The sequence below is a fragment of the Microtus ochrogaster genome, unplaced genomic scaffold, assembly GCF_000317375.1.
Source record: "Microtus ochrogaster isolate Prairie Vole_2 unplaced genomic scaffold, MicOch1.0 UNK37, whole genome shotgun sequence".
Taxonomy (NCBI): domain Eukaryota; kingdom Metazoa; phylum Chordata; class Mammalia; order Rodentia; family Cricetidae; genus Microtus; species Microtus ochrogaster.
In genome coordinates, this window is record NW_004949135.1 from 1,413,771 (window position 1) to 1,420,892 (window position 7,122).

Genomic DNA, 7,122 nt, shown 5'->3' on the forward strand with positions numbered 1-7,122 from the left:
CGCGTCCCCGGGGCCTATGAGCGCGCACGGGCCGCGCGGCCCCGCTGCCTTCCCCGCGGTTGCGAGCGAGGGCCGCGGCCTTTCCTCCTCGCGTCTGTCGCGCGCCCCGTGGGTATCACTGAGCACGAGCGATGGCGCCAGCCCGCGCTGGCTTCCTCAGCCCCGCGCTCGGTGCGGTGAACTACGGGGTGGGTTAGCCATCGGCACGCGGCTGGGCGGCAGCGAGGGATGCTTGGAACTCACCGCATTCAGAAAGTGCGTGTGACTCCCCCGAGCCTCGCGGGACCTGGCGTCCGCTGTGCCTAATAAGACGTGTGCTTGACCCCAAATTCAGTAGACTTACGGATGCTCCCATAAAAAGCCGTAAGGTCCGTGGCCAGATATGAGGCTGTGCGTGTGGTCCCGGTGTAGCTTCCCACGTTAGTCCTGATAATTTCGTAGTTCTTTCTTGTCATTCCATCCTCGCAGGGATGGTCAGCCGACTGCAAAGCTCTTGTGAATTGACTGTTGGTGGGAATCGATAAAAAGCGATTCAATGTTTTAACAAATAAAACCAGGTTTGTTCAGAACTAAAAGTAGAGGGTATGTAAGCAAACTGAAGTTGTAAAAGTTTGAAAGTGACTACTGGAAGACAACCAGATGCGTACTTGAAGGGCAAATCACCAAACCATTCTACATTCTCCGAACTTCTGGATTGGGATTCAGAGCTCAGTTCAACTGTCCGCAGCGCAGTTTTCTAGGAAAGGGCATTTCTGGCTTAAAGGGTGAGAGAAATCAAAAAGCTGACGAGAATCAAAATTCCATTGTGACTCCCCTAGGAATTAACCAACTGGCTCCTTTGAACTCACACCCAAGATGGCTGCCCTCTTCTCCATTGAGTCAGTTTGGTTAAAGATGCTTTTACGTTGGCAAATACATACAGTATTTCTTACATAATTTACTGAGCAGTACAGAGGGTTCTTTTTCCTTAAACATGTGTGAGCATGTGTGCACGTGTTCCAACGTGTGGAAATCAGAGGAAACTAAGCAGACAGTCTTATACCACGTGAGTGCCAGGAATCCAACTCAGGTGGTGAGAGTTGGCCCCCAAAGCTCCATCATCCTCAGAGCCATCTCACTTGCCTGGAGTATTCTTTTAGATACTTAAAATCATTGTATCATCTTTACCATGATTTCCTTGCATTAGGATTTTAAATATAACTTAGAGGAAAGGATGCAGACATTAATTTCTAAAAATAAAAAAGTTATTAATAACGTATTACCATTTGAAATGTGACATGCTAACTTAGCATTATAGTAATTTTATTTATGTGTGGTTTCTACAAATGATATTCATACACAAGGAACTTCATTTCTAAATAACTTCTAAAGTATAACACTTTTAGTATGTTTTAGGTGTGTTAGATATGTATGTGATATCTATTTAGTCCTAAGAGCATTCTGACATAAACCAAAAAATATGAAAATGTGATACAGAGTTGACATATTAAACAGTCAACAAGTCATCTTTTTTTTTACCTCAAATGATAGCATCATGCTGCTGTCACAGAAATGAAAACTGAGCAATTAAAATTTTAATGTATTATTTCATGTTGGGTATGAGGAAAAGATGATAAACTTTCTTATAAAACCTACTAACAAATTCTTTATGAATATCAAAGGAGATTAAAAATTGGAAGGTAGAACTCTGGCTAGTTCTTTCTAAAAATGAATATTTCTAATAGGAGTCGTGGTGATAATTTGCTTTGCTCATAGAATGACATCTAATAATTGTTTCCAAAGATTGTGGACAGGCTCTCTCTTAACCTTAGTATTGCACACTTAAAACAGTTTATATAAGAGTGCAAAAGAAATAGATATGTTTAAGTTACAGATTCTCTTGGACTTACATTTTTTTAAAAAACTCAGTAAGACATCTAGGAAGTAGGAAACAGAGCGTGTTAGCGTGTTACATCTCTCCTGCCCTTAACTCGCTATGACTGGCAAATAGAGAAATAAGTCCCAGACACCATGCCATATTACTAATAAATTACAAGCGTTGCTTTAATGTTGAAAAGCTAGACTTTTTACATAGTTTTCTACTCTAAGCAATTTTAAAAGGAAGGTTTATAAAGAATATTTTGTTTGTTAAGATTGTCATACAAAGTGCTACAAACAAGGTTGCTGAAACAACAGAAATCTATTGTCCCACAATCATGGAAGCTAGTTGTCAGGAATAAAGGTGACCCCAATCAGCTCCATAACAGGACTGTAGCAAGACTCCATTCCCAGCTGCTCCTGGCTTTTGCTTGGCTTGCAAATAGCTTTTTCCTCTGTCACCACATTGTCTCTCTGTACTTGTCTGTCTCTGTTATGCCAGCATGTTAGATTATTACCCATCTTAATGACTGATCTCAACTTTTTTGCAAAGATTCTATAACCAAATAAGGTAACATACAGTTACTAGGGTTAAGACTGCAACATGTTTTGACACAACAAAATGCAACCTATCACAAACATCATTGTTATAAGTGAATGGTTTCCATTCTTAGTTTAAAAATGAGCGTCTTCTCTACAAATGACTGACTATATTTGTTGGAGGAGAGAGCCACTTGTTGGTTTCTGGCTGCTTAACCCTGAAATAAATAAAAATTAGTAAAAAAAACTTGTGTTTAGCTATTGAATTGTCAAAAACCTTAAAGCAATCGAAATTGGTTCAGTAGATATAAAATCTCCTTCCTGTGTCCTAGTAGGAAAGAAGAGAGACTAGTTAAGTTTAATATGCTGAATGCCATCTGGGTATGGTGGTGCACACCTTTAACCCCACCACTATGGAGGCAGAGGCAGGTGAGTCTCTGTGAGTTACCCAGAGAAATCCAGTCTCAAAAATAAAAAATATTAAAATAAAAAAGGAAGCCGAATGCCAAACACCAAATTGCTACTTTTGTAGGAAGAAAGTCGGGACAATGAGAATATGCATGTATGTTTATATTTATATATAAACACACTCTGAGAAACTAACAGTGTGCATGTTGGGATGCTAGTAGGAAATCAGAGTAGATGAGCATAGGAGTAGAAACAATATATGCTTGTTATACAGTTCTAATTTTTTTTAAAAAAGAACAAATTTTTTGTAAAAATAATTAAGTATGCTAAATGATTAATGCTACCTCTATGGAAAATTTGTTGCATGTGTATATTAGTTATTTTTCTATTGCAGTGATAAAACACCATGACCAAAGGAAAAGGGAGGGTTTATTTGGACTTAAAGTTCTAGAGGGATAAGATTCCACTATGAAAGGGAGTCAACAATCAAGTCCCCCTCCCTCCTCAGCCCGAAGAGCAATCAGGGTTCCCTGCCCTGTGGGAAGTCCAAGGAACCCCCACCTCCATCCAGGTCTAGTAAGGTGAGCATCCAAACTGCCTAGGCTCCTACAAAGCCAGTACGTGCAGTAGGATCAGAAACCCATTGCCATTGTTCTTGAGTTCTCAGTAGTCCTCATTGTCCTCTATGTTCAGCGAGTCCGGTTTTATCCCAGACTTTTTCAGAAATGGGAGGCGGTGGCGGGGAAGAGACAGAAATCTTTAATAAATAAATAAATTTTAAAAAAAAAGAAAAACTAGTTGCCCATATGTAGAGGAATAAGAATATAACTGTGTCTCTAAAAAAAAAGAAAAAAGAAAGGGAGTCAGCAGACATGGCAGCTGGAACAGCAAGATGAGAGCTCATGTCTTGACCAGAAAGCAAGCAGCAGAGAGTTGTGGAGCCCAAAAATGTGAGCCTATTTCCACCTAGACCAAAGGTCAGAGAGTTGGAACTTACCTTTATTCCTGCAAGACTATTGTGCTTCTACTTCAAACACAGGTCCCACCTAGATTTAGATTCAGAGAGTTCTGCTCTCTCAAGGTTCTCATCAATGGGGATGGCTAATATCCAGACCTTGTATTTCAGGAATAGAGAAGTAGATATATTTCTACCTCAAACAAAAGTCTAAGGATCCAACTAAGGTTCCGGTTCCCTTAAGGAGATAATATTGGATTCCACCCAGGGAGGGGTGCCCACAGAATGTTTTGGTCTAGGGTATGAGCATGACTGGTTTTGTTCTAGCAACAGAATGTTTAGCTATGACTGTAGCCCGCAACCTTCAACTGGTCTGTTCATTTCCTTGTATCCTGTTACTCCTACTTCTTGGGGTTGGGATATTTTAAGCAATTGGAAATTAAACATGGGCAATTTCAATATTCACTGAAACTCCTCGCTGTAGGCCTGCAACAGAACACCTACTGAGGCTTGCTCTTCTTCTGCCCACATCTCTGTGGATTCTGTGACCTTCTCCTCCTAACCTCCCTTTCCCCACTTGTTACTACATCCCAGCCCCCAGCATTAGAAGGCACTGCTGCTAACCCACAGACCACTTCCGCCAGGGAAGAAGATAGACTGTCTGTAGATAGTGCTGCTTCTCTTCCTCTAGACCCAGTCCCTGTCTCATCCCCAGCAGTATCGCAGATCCTCTATGGTGACCCTTCTTTCCTTCTTCCCCATTCCAAGGAGATGACATAAACAGACCCTGGTTGAACGCTCTGTTCTCCTCACTCCTGCAAACCCTACTAGACCCTTAGCCTATCCCATTCCTAAGTGTCAGTTCCCAATACCAAGAAACACATTTTACCTGGAACAACCAGTGTCCACAACTATTAAGTCCAAAGAAACTTTCCTACCAAGCAGTACATGGCCAAAAAAGCACACAGCAGTCTCTCCAAAACTCCAGAGAGGAAACAGAAACCAAAGAACAAAACACCCACCAAAAAAGACAAATCCAGAAATCAGCACCTAGACCTATAATCCTCCCAAATCCAGATGCCTAGTTGCCAGTGTAAAAACACAATTAATAATAGCCAGGGCAATGTGTCTCTGCCAGAGTCCAGCAGACATTCTCGGTGAGCACCCCAGCTGAGCGGGCCAGGGAATCAGGTAAACCTACTCATTATCTTCACCACTCCCTCTTCCCTGAATATTCCAACAGAGCTGAAACACACATACACACACACACACACACACACACACACACACACACACACAAAATTGAAACCAACTATATGAAGATATATGAAGATGATAGAGGTTATTAAAGAGGAAATGGGTAAATCCCTTAAAGAAGTTCAGGAAAACACAAATAAACAATTGAAGAAAATAAACAAATCCCTTAAAGAAATAAAAGAAAACACAGACAAACAGTGGAAGGAAACTGTTCAAGACCTGGAAAAGGAAATAGAATCAACAAAGAAAATACAAACTAAGGAAATTCTGAAAATGAAAAATTGAAGAATTTGCACACGAACTACAGAGGCCAGCTTCACCAACAGAATACAAGAGATGGGAAAGAGAACCTCAGGCATTGAAAATATGATAGAAAAAATAGTTACAAAAAGAAATTAAATAAGAAAACCTCCTGATACAAAACATCCAAGGAAATGTGGGACACTATGAAAAGACCAAACCAAAGAATAATATGAATTGAGGAAGAAGAATCCCTGCATGAAGGTTCAGAGAGTATTTTCAACAAAACCATACAAGAAAATTTCTCTATGCAGCTGAATACAAAACTAACTCACAAAAATCAATATCCCTCCTATATACAAGTGGCAAACAGGCTGAGAAATAGATTAGGAAAATAACACCTTTCACAATAGCCTGGAACATATAAAATATGTAAAGATATTTTACATGTAAAACTAAAACAGTTTTCTTGCCTAAGTATTTAATTCCTTTTTATTATTTTTTATTGAAGGTAGATTCTTCTCTAATATAATATATACTGATTACAGTTTTCCCTTCCCTCTTTGCCTCATACCAAGGAAGTAAAAGATTTGTATGATAAAAACTTCAAATCTTTGGAGAAAGAAATTGAAGAAGATACCAGAAAATGGAAAGCTCACCACCTATGCTCATGGGTTGGTAGGATTAACTTAATTAAAATAGCCAACCTACCAAAAGCAATCTACAGATTCAACACAAACCCCATTAAAATTCCAAAGCAGTTCTTCACAGATCTTAAAAGGACAATTCTCAACTTCATATGAAAAAAAAAACAACAAAAAAACAAAAACCCAGGCTAGGTAAAACAATCCTGAACAATAAAATAAAAAATAAAAGAACTACTGGAGGTCCAACCATTCCCAATTTCATGTTGTACTACAGAACTACAGTAATAAAAACCTTATGATGTTAGCATAAAAACAGACTCTTTGATCAATGGAATTGAAGACAGACATAAATCTATACGTATATGGACACCTGAGTTTTTGGTAAATAATCCAGGAAGAGGAGGCAGAAAGATTGTCAGAGCCAGAAGTATGGAGGACACCAGGAGATCAAGGCCCTCTGAGTAAACTAAGAAAGGTACATATGAACTCATAGAAACTAAAGCAGCAAGCACAGGGCTTACTCCAGTCTGTACCAGCTCCTCTGCATATATATTATGGCTATTATCTTAGTATTTTTGTGAAACTCCTGATTGTGAGAACAAGTGCGTCTCCAACTCTTATGCCTGCTCTTGGAACCCTTTTCTTCTTGTTGAGTTGCTGTATCTAACTTCAGTGTGATGACTTTTGCTTTATCTTATTCTATTTTTTGTCATGTTTTGTTAGTATCTCTTAGAAACCTGTTTTTTTTTAATATGAGATAGGAATGGAATATCTCTGGAGGGGAGGGGAGTGGGGAGAAGAGGGAAGGGAAAACTGTAATATTATATGAGAGAAGAATCTACCTTCAATAAAAAAGTAATAAAAAGGAATTAAATACTTAGGCAAGAAAACTGTTTTAGTTTTATATGTATGAATATTTTGCCTGTATGTGTGTATATGTACCACATGCATGTTTGTTCCTTACAAAATTTTGTACAAAGGACAGTGTCAAATATGTTGGAACTTGAGTTACAGGTGTGACCTCCCATGCAGGTACTGGGAACTGAACTCTGCAAGGAACTGGTCCTCTGCAAGAGTAACAAGCACCCTTAACCACTGCATCATCTTTCCATCCCAAATCAAATTTCTGCATACACCTCCAGCTCCTACAGGAATTATGGTTCATTTTTAACTTCATTTTGTGCGTGACAGAGAGGAAATCTAAGTGATTCTAGGGAT